The sequence below is a fragment of the Acomys russatus genome, chromosome 4 (assembly GCF_903995435.1).
Source record: "Acomys russatus chromosome 4, mAcoRus1.1, whole genome shotgun sequence".
Classification (NCBI taxonomy): domain Eukaryota; kingdom Metazoa; phylum Chordata; class Mammalia; order Rodentia; family Muridae; genus Acomys; species Acomys russatus.
Genome location: NC_067140.1, coordinates 7,854,536 through 7,868,498, shown reverse-complemented (window position 1 = coordinate 7,868,498; position 13,963 = coordinate 7,854,536). Strand labels below are relative to the sequence as shown.

At 47.4% G+C, this 13,963-nt stretch overlaps 2 non-coding genes across 2 annotated transcripts; both read left to right on the top strand.

Moving 5' to 3' along the window:
* The first annotated feature begins 944 nt into the window (after nt 1–944).
* Nucleotides 945–1,074, top strand: LOC127188778 (small nucleolar RNA SNORA71). Its single transcript, XR_007830617.1, has one exon. It is a non-coding gene; the product is annotated as a small nucleolar RNA SNORA71 (small nucleolar RNA).
* Nucleotides 1,075–2,888: 1,814 nt separating this feature from the next.
* LOC127188776 (small nucleolar RNA SNORA71) lies at nt 2,889–3,019 on the top strand. Its single transcript, XR_007830615.1, has one exon. It is a non-coding gene; the product is annotated as a small nucleolar RNA SNORA71 (small nucleolar RNA).
* The last annotated feature ends 10,944 nt before the right edge of the window (nt 3,020–13,963 follow it).

The window sequence follows — 13,963 nt, the reverse complement described above, 5'->3', positions numbered from 1 at the left end:
TCATAGCAGGTTAGGACCTGGCGCTGTTCAGAGGTCTAGTCAAGGTGTGTCAGTGTTTGAGAGAATTGAGGGCTGGCTCTGTCCAGTCTGGAGTTCAGCCTTTGAGCCCCTGGAGTTGCATAGTTTTCTCAGCTGCTTTGGTGGCAGTGTAGGGGAGATAAGGATGAAAAGAGGGCAGTGCGTGGATCCTCCCAGTCAGACCCCACTTCCTGGGAGATTTGGATCTTACGTGTCACCTCTAGATTCCTGCTAGGAGAGAGCATGAGCCATTGTAAAGGGAGAGGTTGATGTAGGCATTGGAGACACCAATCTGTACACACTGCTGTCCTCCTGACCTTTCTCTTTGTCATTGTGCTGGATAGCAATGACTTGTTAGCAGTGTAGGGAAAGTACATAGCTGGGCAGTAAGAGAAAGGGAGGGTTAGAAGTAGTTTGGAGGTTCTGCAGGGGCTTCCTGAGGCATCCTCCCTTATCATGAAAGCAGAACTTGCCCCTCCCCCACTGGCAGAAACAACCACACGTGTGCCTTGCTTCTGCCTTGGAAAGCTATATCTTGAGGCTCTGATTCTTCTGGCGCTGGTCACATATATATCGACCCCCCAGAGAGACTAGCAGCCCAGCCTCACTGAAGGAAAGCGGGGGCTCAGTTTGGACATTGTTTGCCTTGAGCCCCCATCCAGTGGCCGGGAATGCCCAGCTAGTCCCCAGATTCGACCATAGCCATTCTTACATATTTGGGACCTCCATTTCCTGGCTTGGAAAACCAAAGCTGTGACAAAGGTTTCTGTGGATGTGAGCCTGTGGGTCAGCTCTCCCCTGTGGTCTTGGCAGATTGGTGGAGTTCTGTGCTGTTGGTGCTAGCCGTAGGATCCATGTGTTCTCTGACTTGCATCCGGCCCTGGCATCAGTCTCATCTTCCCCGGTTTCCTTTTCTCCGTTTCTGTCCCTGCATCCGAAAGTGATCATGGCTGCCTGTGCCCCGGTCATTGATAGTGCAGGAAAAGGATGTTGGAAGACGTGATTAAGTTTGGGGCTTCTATCTTTGTCCCCTCCAAAGCCTGGAGCTTTCCTACACTCATGTCTTTCTCTGCAGCCTTATGAAGTGTAGTGCTTTCTGGAAGCTACACAGGTCAATGTTGGGTCTTTTTGTAGCTTGGTGTCCTCTTTCCAGAAACTTGGGGTGTTTGCATGTTGTGAGGTGATGGGCCGGCGCAGATTTCCAAAGAGCGGCTTCTGAAGGCTTTGTGCCTAGACAGTTTCCTAAGTTCTCTCATAGAGACAGAGAAGAGATAGCAGGAGGGAACCTTGGGGCCGGAGAAGTGGGCCAGGAATGGGCCAGGGCATGTAATAGAGTCCTTAGGGGTGAGTATTGAGAGAAGGAGCGCCCTGGTGCAGACTGCCACTCGCTCCCTCTCTGTAGGTCCTTACGGCCTGAAGTACATAGTAGCGTCACTTGCCAGCCCCCATTCTTAGCCATTCCTTCTTCTGCCAATTGTCTAGCCCTTTGGAGCTTTCTTTAAAATGCAATTGGTAGACAAAAAAATACAATCCGGCCTTTTTGTTTTATGTTTATATGTAAATGCAGATATGTATGTATACCATGTGTGTGTCTAGTGCTGTGAAGAGTTTATTGGGGGCTTACTGGAAATGGCATAGGCTTTTGAGACCTCAAAGCTCTCCCACCCCACCCAACCCACCCCCATGACACATCTCCTAATCACTCCCAAATAGTTCTACCAACTAGGGACCAGGTATTCAAATGTATGAGCCTATGGAGGTCAGACCTGCACATACATCCAAACTGCTTCTTAACAAAAGTGAAAGCGGTGTCTGTAATCTCAGCACTGAGGGAAGCAGAGGCAGGCCTCTCTGAGAGGCCAGGACAGCCAAAGCTAAGAAACTCTTGTCTCTAAAAACAAACAGAAAAAAAGGAAAACCAATTTTTAAAAAATCAGAAGTTACAGTGTGTTCAGAATGAGGGAAGAAATAAGCCCACACCTCTGAGATGGTAGCCATGACTCACAGCCTTCACTGGTGGGGGACGAATACAGTCAGAAGGGAAAAGATGGAAGTAGGGGGTGCTGGGGGCATGTTTCAGTGGTGAAGTGCTGTGCAGTGTGCTGAGTTGGGTCCCCAGCAAGGAGGAGACACTCAGGCCCCAGGAAGAAGCTGTTATGCCACCTTGTAGCCTGTCCATCCGTCCCCAGCTAATAATTGTGTCTTGCTTCCTGTTGGACATCTTGGTTGACTGTGACGTGCTGAATGTGGCTTGTCTCTGCAGGATGGTCAGCTGATCTCTGCCGTGTGTGCTCAGCAGTGTTCTGCTTTCCAGAAGACGCTGGAATAGGGTCTTTGCAGGTATGAATCCAGATGCTTCACTAGAGAGCAACAGTGGTCCAGCAAAGGCACAGTCGCGGTCCTAAGGAAAAGCAGGAGGGACATGCTTCCCCCAGTCCTTGCCCCTCCACTTCTCCACATTTTCGTGGTGTGAAATGAGTGTTTACAGAGCCACAGTACTTGTTGGGTTGAGAAAGGCAACAGGTGGCATGCACAGTTAGCCTTCTCTGAACTATGGTGGGTACATGTAAGGGAGCAGGCCCATCCCAGACTGACTAGTGAGAAGGCAGAAGTGCCTCTAAACGTGTCCCTTCATTGTTGTCTTTAGTAGGGGGCATTGAAGTGGTGGTTCCTAAATTGGACTTCCTTAAGTATGCACTGCCACCACCCCCTTGAGTGAGATGCGCCTGGAGTCAGCAGTGTTCTTTAGCAGCTCTCCAGGGGGCTCCTAGCAGTGCCACGAGTTAAAGGCTATAAATGTGGTCACTGTTTCCTGGTTACTTATCCCAGCTTGACATTTTCTAAGCTGCTCACTGTGGCTTCCCTTTTGCCCCTGTATTCGAAAGTGATCATGGGCTGTCTGTGCCTTGGTCATTGGTAGTGCAGGGAGAGGATGCCGAAAGCCTTTCCCCGTGTTTGGAGGATTCACTCCTGTCCTGCCGAACCCTGGTGCTTTCGAACAAATCTTCCTTCTCACCGTCTCCCAGCTGCTGTGTGCTCCCAGGCTCACTGTGTGCCCTGGACCAGCGCTGGGCAGTGATCTGAGAGGCTTGTGGAATGGAGGGAGAAGCAAGGCTCTGCCTTGAGGGATTTTTTTTCTGGCCCCATTTTGCAAGTATCCCATGAGCCCCAGTCGCATCCCCCTGTGGAACGGCCTCTCCTGCCTTACATGGCTGCAGAAGAGAGGCCTCCACAAACCTCTGGAGAAGGTAGAGGGCTTGTGTGTCTGCACTGTGCAGTGTTGGGAGATGGGTAACAGAGTCTGGTCTCTGCGCCTGTCTGACCTGCTATCAGCCAGGTGGCAATCCAAACTCACTTTTTTTTTTTTTTCCAATTCTCTTAGGAGTTTATGGGCACCAGAAGCCAGGGAGTGGACAACAAGACCACATTCAAAGTGAAACTGGAGACGCAGTATCATGAAACAGCTTTTTACTGTGCTTGCTAATTGGCTCAAGTGTGAGAGACTCCAGCGTACAAAATCTTGGCACCAGCGCCTCAGAGGCCATCTTCTGTTCCTATATCTGTTGGCTAGTCCCTGGGACGGCTGGTGACAAGAGCTTTTCTACTTGTTGCCAACTTTCCTGCTACCTCCCCAGCAACTGTGCAATGAATAAGCCCTAAAATAAAGATGAATTTAATCTGCCTTTTAAATCTCTGTCTACCCTGAACTCACAGGGCTGGGTATGGAAAAGGAGGGCTAAAGGCCAGTTCCTGACACTCCTTGTGCATTGGGGCTTGTGACAATTGATAGGTTGCTGAACAGGATTTCGGGAAGATGCCCATGTCATGCCAGTGCTTTGTGGAGGTGGTTGGTCCTGTGACTAGAAGGCTAGGGTGTCAGAGTTCTAAAACTAAGGAAGTGGATGGGCAAAGGAACTGGGATGTAAAGTGTATGGTATCCTCCTGATACAATAGATTACTGTAGAAAGGTGGGAGGAGTTGTCATGGGAACTGGGGTATGCTCAGGAACTGGCTTTGGAGTCTCTTAAAGTACAAAAGCAGATGCCAGGTGGGATGGAAGAAAAGCCCTCTTGAGTAACCACTGGGTGCCAGTAGGGCTAAAAGAAAAATACTGTGTAAAAAGAAAAGATTCAATTATTGATAGTTATAACTAGGGCTTTTCTATTTAAGTGAAGGGGCCTGTTGGATGGCTTAGTGGGGCTTGCAGAATTTGATTCCCAGAACACAAAATTGTCTGCATAGGGAGGTCTGCTTGTGAATGCAGTTTTTCACAGAGGCTAGAAGGAGGCATATGATCCCTTGGATGGGAGTTAGGGTGGCCTGTGAGTGCTGGGAACTAAACTCGTTCTTAGCTGATGAGCCATATCTATTCAGGTTGAGAAAGAGGGTTTGTCTCAGCCTTTTTGCAAGCTGTGATGTGGGCAATTAAGATGCTCCTGGAGTTGTGGGAACATAAAAAGTAGGGTTTTGGGGTTTTTTTTTTTTTTGTTGTTGTTGTGGTTTTTTTTTTTTTTTTTTTTTGTATTTTTGTTTGTTTGTTTTAGGGAGTAATTTTGAATCATCCAATCTGGGTGGGGTGGCCTTTTCCATCTTGAGAAGGTATTGGCTAACACTTGTCTTGACACTTCAGGGCGTTGCTTTTGCTGCTGTGGTTTATAAGCATCCTGGATAGCCATATCTTTGAGCTAGAGAAGTAATGAGTCTAGGGATGGTCTTGTAGTTTTATGTGAGGATTTCTAATGTTACTGAGCCTCATGATGGACACTTACCAAGACCGAGATTGGCAATAATTTATGGGCTTTGGGGCATTCCATTAACATTGGTTACTATACAGGTTTAGCCGGGCGTGGTGATGCACGCCTTTAATCCCAGCACTTGGGAGGCAGAGGCAGGTGGGTTGCTGTGAGTTCGAGGCCAGGCTGGTCTACAAAGTGAGTCTAAGACAGCCAAAGCTATACAGAGAAACCCTGTCTCGAAAAAACAAAAACAAAACAAACTATACAGGTTTAAAGAGTCCTGAATGATCAAGGTGGAGAATTGAGCTGCACTGTTGGAAAGAAAATTATTGGTACCTGTCACACCAAGAGTGACTTGTAGCATCTTGGTGGTCATCTGTATTTGTGTGAGTGGGGCTCTGACCATGGAGATTTGGATAGAATGTCCCTCCTCCCTTCAGAGGGTAGGACTTCATCCCTCAGGGCTTTCCTCTGCAGTAGAGGCAAAGTCCTGTGTCTTAGGCCACTGCCCAGGGCAGTCCTTTTGTAGCACCCTGCTAGAAAGCTGTGATAGCATCTCCCCATTGAGAATCCTCAGCATGGGGTTTCCTCTGGGGTAGTAGGTTATTATCTGCCTGGGCTAAAGTTACTAACTGGGCTTGTTACTGTATTAATTTCTTCTAGTTCTTTTGGACTTTTTATTTCTGTTATTGAAAATCCACAAAGTACTGGATGTGGTAGCACACACCTTTAATCCCAGCACTCAGGGAGGCAGAGGCAGGCAAGATTGCTGTGAATTTGAGGACAGGAAAGACTACACAAAGAAACCCTGTCTTGGAAAAAAACAAAACAAAAGAAAATCCCCAAAGCTGAATTTAAAGGTTAATTTGCAGTATCTGAGACCCCTGATTTAATGTCTGGAGCAGATTGAGTAAATAGTGCCCAATTAGAGGACTTCAAAGACCTCTATAGTAGTAAACTTAAATCATCTGTGTGCTCTTAAAAGTCTTATTTCCCGTAAACCTTGTGACTTAGCCTATTTGCAAAGTGTTTACATCTTGTTTTGTTTTTATTTCTATTTTAGAACAATCCTCTACATTAGAACAAAACTACCATTTGAAATCTTTTTTGTTTGTTTGTTTGGTTTTTTTTGTTTGTTTGTTTTTTGTTTTGTTTTGAGACAGGGTTTCTCTGAGTAGCCTTGGCTGCCCTGGACTCGCTTTGTAGAACAGGCTGGCCTCTGCCTCCCAAGTGCTGGCATTAAAGGCGTGTGCCACCACAGCCCGGCCCCCGTTTGACATCTTAACTGAAAGCATTCTCTTCATACTCCATTTCCCTTATTGAGTCACATGTTTATCTTCATAGATGAGCAGGTTAAGACAGATGAAGCCAGGTGGTGGTAGTGCACACCTTTAATCCCAACACTTGGGAGGCAGAAGCAGGCAGATCTCTGAATATGAGGCCAACCTGTTCTACAAAGTGGGTCCAGCACAGCCAGAGCTGTTACACAAAGAGCCCTGTCTTGGACAACCATGTTACCCCCGCTCCCCCCCCACCAAAAAAAAAAAGACACAGATGAGCTGGGCACACACCTTTAATCCCAGCACTCAAGCAGATCACTGTGAGTTCAAGGCCAGCCTGGTCTACAAATCGAGTCTAGGACAGAGAAACCCTGTCTCAGGAAATCAACAACAAAAAAGACACAGACGAGAGCCACTGCCGCAGTCCAGCACCCGCAGTGCCCAGTGGAAGCAGGCATCTTGCTGTCAGCAGATTGGTTCTTGGAGCTCTTTCTTCATTTCTGTTTGAAGAACAGACAATGTAGTAGAGCAAGAGCAGGATAGCCAGTTGTGGGACGTACTTGAGAAGTGTGTGAGAGGCATCCGCAGCTTGGGATATAGAGACACAAGACAAGAGCGCTTAGTGCACATATAGAAGGAAGAAGGCATGATACTAGGCAAAGGAACCTAGAGACAAGTATGGAGCACAATACCATATTTGTGCTGAAAGTGGGTGTATGTGTGTGTATAGCTATGAGGTATGCACATGTAATATATATATATATATTAAATATAAATATATAATATAATATATTATATATATATAAATATATATATATATAAATATATATATATATATATTTTTTTTTTTCAGTGTGCTTTTCTAATTTGCTTTTTCCAGTATGTAATCCTATTCTAATATGTTTTAGGCATCTTTTGGCACAGAAGGTGATTTAAATGCCAAAGGAGACCAAACTCAGTTTTGGACTTGGAAAACACAGGAAATAGCAAGACAGGACTCTTAAGGCCTGTCTTTTGCTCCTTAATATTAATGACCAGCCCTGGATGATCTTTTGTCCACTATGAAGGCTTAGCTGGGACCGGGAAGAAAATGGGTATAATTCTTGACCACAAAAGATAAGCATATTGCGAGCTGGAGAGCTGGCTCAGAGGTTAAGAGCACTGACTGCCCTTCCAGAGGTCCTGAGTTCAATTCCCAGCAACCACATGGTGGCTCACAACCATCAATACAGGTATCTTGGTGCCCTCTTCTGGCCTGCAGGTGTAAATGCAGAGAGAGCACTCATACATAAAGTAAAGAAATCTTTATAAAAAGAAAGAGAAGGAAGGCATAGCATATGGCTTTTCTGACCTTGAAGGACAGGAAAGAGGAGAACGGAACTGTGGCAGGAAGCCAAGGAGGCTGCCCCAGGTGGAGAACAGAGAGCAGAGGGCAAACCATGAAGGCTTGATTTCTCTTGTCTAAGTGGCTAGGAGGCTGAGGAAGGTAATCACAAACTCTTGCCACTTAACATTTGTAAAAAGCTGCTGCTTACACTGCCCCCACCTCAACCTATAGACTGAACTATAGGGCACTGGTGGGGCAGAGGTAGGTGTATCAGCTGGAGATGCTAGAGCAAAAATGCCACATGCTGGGTGTCTTAGGTGAGGGCAGGTTTAATTAGGTCAAGGTGCAGCTGGTTCAGTGGCTTGTGGGTGCTTCTGCACCATCTGCAAAAGGCCTCCTTGCTGTAGCCTCACATAATGGGGGAGAGAGAGTGGCCTCCCTGGAGCCTTTGTAATAAGGACCTTTAATGCCAGTTTGTTTCATAGAACCTTACTTAACCTCCCTAATCCTATCCCCAAACAGTCCAATTGGAGGTTAGGATCAAACATGAACCGGGCAGATGGTGACACTATTCAGTCAGGCACCTGCAACATTGCAGACAGGCCCAGGAGCTGAGGAGCCAAGCGTTTGCAGAAGAGCTGGCTAAGAGGCCATGGTATCAGATCGGGCTTAGGATCTGGAAATGGCCATGGCGAATGTTTGGTGGTTAACAAAGATCTATATCAAAAGAATCAGTGTGTTGCAGGCATGGTGGCGCACGCCTTTAATCCCAGCACTCGGGAGGCAGAGGCAGGCGGATCACTGTGAGTTCGAGGTCAGCCTGGTATACAAAGCGAGTCCAGGACAGCCAAGGCTACACAGAGAAACCCTGTCCCGAAAAACAAAACAAAATCAGTATGTCATGTGAGGACTTGCCTTTTCCTAGTTCTCCACCCTCTAGAAGTCTCCTTTTCCTTTTGTTTTTTGTTTTTTTTGAGACAGGATTTCTTTGTAGACCAGGCTGGCCTCAAACTCAGTGATCCACCATGCTGGGATTAAAGGTGTGTACCACCATGCCAGGCATGTAGTGGCTCTTCTCAAAGCTGGGCTTTTCCAATGACATTTTATTCCTAGCACCCTTAGGACCCTGGGCAGCAAGCTCTGGCTGCTTCCTACCTCTGTTTCTACTTTGCATGTGGATAGTGTCAAGATGTCTTCCTGCTCTTTCAGACAGGGCAGCTTGTAAGTATCCAGCAGAGAGAATGCAAAGATGGGCCTGAGACAGACAGACAGTCTTGGGTGCAAGAGGTGGTCAGTAAGCATGTTACATAGCCGTTAAGTGCTAAGAAGGGAGCTGAAGCTCAGAGAAGCTGGGCGGGAGGGGCATGCTCCTTTACATCAGGCAAGAAAGCAAGCTATGGCTAGTCAGGTGACATTCAAGACACTTGAAGGAAACAGCTCAAGGTCTCTAGCAGAAGCTCTTACACTTGGGGTGGTTAGACTGAATCTCAGGCATCTCTGGAAAGCCATTGCGTGAGAGAACAAGAGGCAAAGGGTGTGGTAGGAAAGAAAAGGCCGGGCATTATAGCTCAACTCACCTGAGCGGGAACTTGGGTTTGCATTGAGCCCTGTCACTGCGCCCCAGCCAGTTCTGAATCTGTAGGTGTTGAGTGGAGACAAGAGTCCTTCCTTCCAAAGATTTATTTTCAATTATGTGCATGTGTATCTCTATGTACGCATGAGCTCAAGTGCCTGCAGATGCTAGAAGACAGTGCTATGTCTCCTGGACATACAGTTATAGGTGCTTGTTAGCTGCCTGATGTGGGTGCTGGGAACCCAGCTTGTGTCCTCTGGAGAGCAGCCAGTGTTCTTAACCCCTTCAAGCCCGAGTTCTCACTTCGGAAGTTCTTGTGGCTACTCAGGGATCACGAAGCTTTACCTGACCTTACACCAAATAAGCTGGAGATAGCTCTCCTGCCTGTGCAGTATCCGTCACAGTGGGCAGGCGGGCAGGCCTGCTCCTCCCGGAAGAGCAGAAAAGCATGCGTCCAGCTGCCTACTCCATCTGTCTGTTCATACCGTGACAAGATATCCACAGATCTCCCAGGAAACACTGATAAACAACTTGGATTCAGTCCTCCTCTGTCTTGTCAGAGAAGAGTGTGTGCTTTGTAACCAGCCTTTGGCCCTGTGCCAGCCTCTGTTTCATAATCAGATTGGCCAGTCCTTACTATGGCAGTGGGCAGAGAGCCTAACCAAGTTCCATCAAACAGCATACAACTGGCCAACCCCACTGGGGGGAGAGTGACCTCATTGTCTCCCTCTGAAACCCATTTATTTCTGTCATGGGGGACAGGGAAGGGTGTGTGTCTACATTGTGTACAGGACACCATGGCTACTTCTCCCACTTACCTGTCTCACAGTACCTCACAGTGGAAGTGGGACTGTGGAGGAGACAGTAACAACATGACATGCTTCAAGCTGGGCCTGTCACACAGCTCTAGCCCACGCCAGAGAGAAGGCTAGAGAAATGTCAGCTGCTGTCACTGATTAAGAAGAAGACAGACCCCATTTGCATCTGGGATGGGATTCTTCCAATGCAACTCACAGCCCCCGCTAAGTGGCCATTTAGTATTCCTGGTAGGTTCTTGAGCAATTTTCTGATAAACTTTAACAGGATTAGACCCTCTTTAGGGAAATCAACTACCCAAACACCCAGTGATTATCAGACGCCCTTTGTCTTGTATTCAGTTTAGTGGCAGTTATTCAAATGGTCTCTTTTCCTGAGAATCTTTTTTTTTCACAAATGGAAGCTGTGGATTTGGTTCTGCGGTAAGTTAGAAATAAAACTTGGCCATATGCTCGTAGCCAATTTATGTGGAAAACATGTAAAATCTATGTTTTGAGAGGACAGGAGAACTTCTACAATTTTAGTCACCATTCATTGCTTGCCAGACAACGTATTGGCCACCCACGGTTTTGTTTGTGGGGCGGTCAGAGGAGGAGTAACTCCCCCAAGATCACACAGCCAGTCGCAGCAAACCTAGGTTTGGAGTCCAAGCATCCGGGTCCAGAGCTGGATCCTTAATACGGCATCACTATTCTGCCTTTGCTGAAAGAATTAGAGCAAGAGACAGGAAGTGGGATGATAGTCCCCGAGAGCGGCTGGTGTACTATGGAACTGTAGAGGCTAGAGAGGGTCCTCCTGCGGTGGAGGGCTTGGGGAAAAGATGGCCTGTCCCAGAAGAGGAGGTATGGAAAAACCACATGGAGACAGGGGGCAGAGCATGTTCTGAGCATGGGCACACTGTGAGGACACTGCAGGTCCAGGTGACAGCCGTGAGCAAGGACCCGGGTCCTCAGCTTGAGAGCCCCAGTCACCTGGTGGAGTGGATCGACTGCTCTGGATTCAGGGAGCCCATCACAACTGCATCCCTCATTAGCCGGGGTGACCTTGGGCATCTCCCCACCCCCCTGGACTAAAGGTTTTCTCACCTGAAAATGAAGGGCAGTGACAGCGCTTCCTCCAAAGGCTGCCGAGGACTCAAGGACACAAACCTGAAAAAGCAATTAGCACCTGCCTGGCACCTATTAAGGACACCATGAGAGAGACAATGCTGTTACTGCTTGAGTGTGACAGGATCCAGAATGGCATTACAACACTGTTTATTTTTCAGATTTGAGAGGGGAAAAAGTTAGCTTGCCATCTCACCTAATTTCAGACTTTTTGAAAAGTTGCAAAAACTAGTACAAAAATTATACAAAGGGTCAAGTAGCCTAGGTAGGGCTGGGGCTGTGGCTCAGTGGGTTGAGAGCCTGTGTCACGTGCATGAAGGCCTGGGTTCTACCCCCAGAATCTCATGGTGTGGGGCTGCCCACATGTAATTTCAGCACTCAGGAAGTAGAGGTCATACTTGGCCATATAGTGCATTTGAAGCCAGCCTGGGCTACAGGAGACCTTATCTCAAATCATGTGGAAATACAGATGTGTATGTATTTTTCCCTGAGCTGTTTGTAAGTCAAATAAAAACCATTGACTTTCAACCTCTAATAACTCAGCACGTCTTTCTGATCAGCAAGGACAGTCCCCTATTTGGTCACCATATGATGCCCTCAACACTACAATAGTCCAATTACCTACACAAACTGCCTTATTCATACTCTTGTGGCTCGTCTCAACCTCTACAAGAAAGGCATATGGGAACTATTTAAATTCTATTGTTTTTGGGCTGGAAAGATGGCTCAGTGGCTAAAGGCACCGCCTGCTCTTCCAGAGGTCCTGAGTTCAAGAGTTCAATTCCCAGCAACCACATGTTGGCTCACAACCATCTATAATGTTATCTGATGCCCTTTTCTGCAGATAAAGCACTCATATGCAATAAATACAATAAATAAATCCTAAAAATAAATAAATCAATAAATTCTATTGTTTTTTTCTGAAAATATGAAGCTATTTTTAAAAAGACAATTAAAAGGTAAAAAACAAAAAAACAAAACAACAACAACAACAAAAAAAACTACCAGTGCCAAAAATAGTCAGCTATTCTTATAATAAGGAAAGAATTATGGCCTCCATAGGCCTTGAGAGCACGGTTCACATCTCTTTTCACCTGGACCTCCAAGACTACCTGAGCTCACTTCCTTACCAGATCCAACCAGTTGCCCACTGGGTCTGAAGAACTGGGGGGGGGGGGGCGGGCAGGGGGAAGCCTTATCATCCCCAATTATTCCTTGCTCAGAATCATTTGGGAGCCTTCCATACCTGGCTTAGAGGGGAGTGGGTGTAGGGGTGTGGTGGTTCTCGTTCCTGCCTGGAGACCCCTCCTTGCTTCTTGGGGGACACCCCTCCCAGCGCTCCCTTCAGGTGTCCCTGGGTTGTAGTAGCAGCTTGTGTGTAGGGACAAGACATGAGCTCCACTCACACGCACCCTTCCGTGTTTACATATTGCACAAACAATAATGGGGGTGTGTGTCTCTAGCTTCATATTTCTGGGGTTCAGAATCCTATTTTATATATTACAGCCAGTTTGGGCAAAACATTTTTATTATGATTATTTTGTTAAGTTTTTTTTTAATATAAAGAAAATACCTGATCATATAACACATTTATTTGTACCACCTCTTTTTTTGCTGTTTTGTTTGTTTGTTTGTTTGTTTTTGAGACACAGTTTCTCTTTGTAGCCTTGGCTGTCCTGGACTTGCTTTGTAGAACAGGCTGGCCCTGAACTCAACAGTGATCTGCCTGCCTCTGCCTCCCTGAGTGCTGGGATCACAGGTGTGCCCGGCCATGCCATCTCTTTAATCTTCCTGAGTCACTGTGAGTCCCCATCCAGCCTTTCTCATGTATCTCATGATTTGAGCCTTTTGTTTCCAGGTTATGGATCTCAGATGTTAGGACAAAACTTCCAACTACCAGGCGGTCACATTTTTCTGCATGCTTTTTGTTTACAGCCTTAAAATAGAGCCCCAGAATGAGAAGAAGTGGGGAACACTGGACCACCCGCACAAGTCCCATGAGCATCCTCTAGAACCTCTGCAAGCTCTAGGGAGCTCCATGTTAACCATCAGCCCCAAACTCACATTTTTCTTTCACCTGAGACATTCCTAGCCCAGCCAGCAGATGGCGCTGCAGCCTGCGTTTGTAACACCTCCGTAGGTTTGGAAAGTAACTCACGGAGCTTCTGGGAACCCAGGAGGATGTCTGCAGGAGCCCCGGGCTCTGATGCAACCTGTTTGCCCTGTTGCTCCCCTAGAAAGGGAATCCACACCACCCATCTCTCGTCTCTTCAAAGTGACTTCTTTGGGTGCCTTCGGATTTTTACAGGGCTCAGAAATGGGGTTCCTACGCTAGAGTTGATCTACTCCCCAAAGTGGGACCCTTCTCTGGCATTCCGTAGCGCGAACCGTCAACTGCTCAGGTAATAGTCCTAGTGCACCAGTTACTAGTGCACCAGTTAGCATTTACTGGGGACTCATGGTGGCAAGCCAGACACTGTGCCACATTTCCCATGCACTTTCTCATTTGAAGCCGAGACTCCTTTCAAGGGCTCCTGAGAAGCGCCGTCTGAGAGGAAGCAACCTGTCCAGGGTCATAGTAGTGCCCACCTTGCTCCCTCACACTTTGAGAGCTCTGGAGCATCCTGAGAAAAAGGATGGTTTTCCTTCCTGCTGTGGGCCAGGGGGACTGGTGGGAAGTGGCAAGGGACCCACACTGAGCCAGTCTCTTGTTTGTGCTGGTGGAACTTGCTAGAATCTCTCTTGAACGTGCCCCTAAATGTGACTGCATCACTGGTCAGCGGTTCCAGGGTTCCAAGGGCTGCATCTTCTCCACAAAGTCTCCACGTGTGCATGTCACATGCCAGGACAAGAGGCTGCCTTCCTTTTCCTTTGTGCAGCAGGGCTGCACCAGCAGGAGCTGACTGTGCTGAGGCAGGCTGCTGAGTGAGCACACCTGAGACCTCTGGGAAACAAAACAAAAGCAATTGTGTTTGGACTTTCTTTCCCCTCTGTCCTTTATCTCTTTCTTCTGTGTCGAACCTGGCCACGGAAGTGGCAGACATTTTCAGGATGGTGGGGAGGCAAGCTAGAAGGAGACTGGGTCTAACATCCCGCTGGCCTGGTCC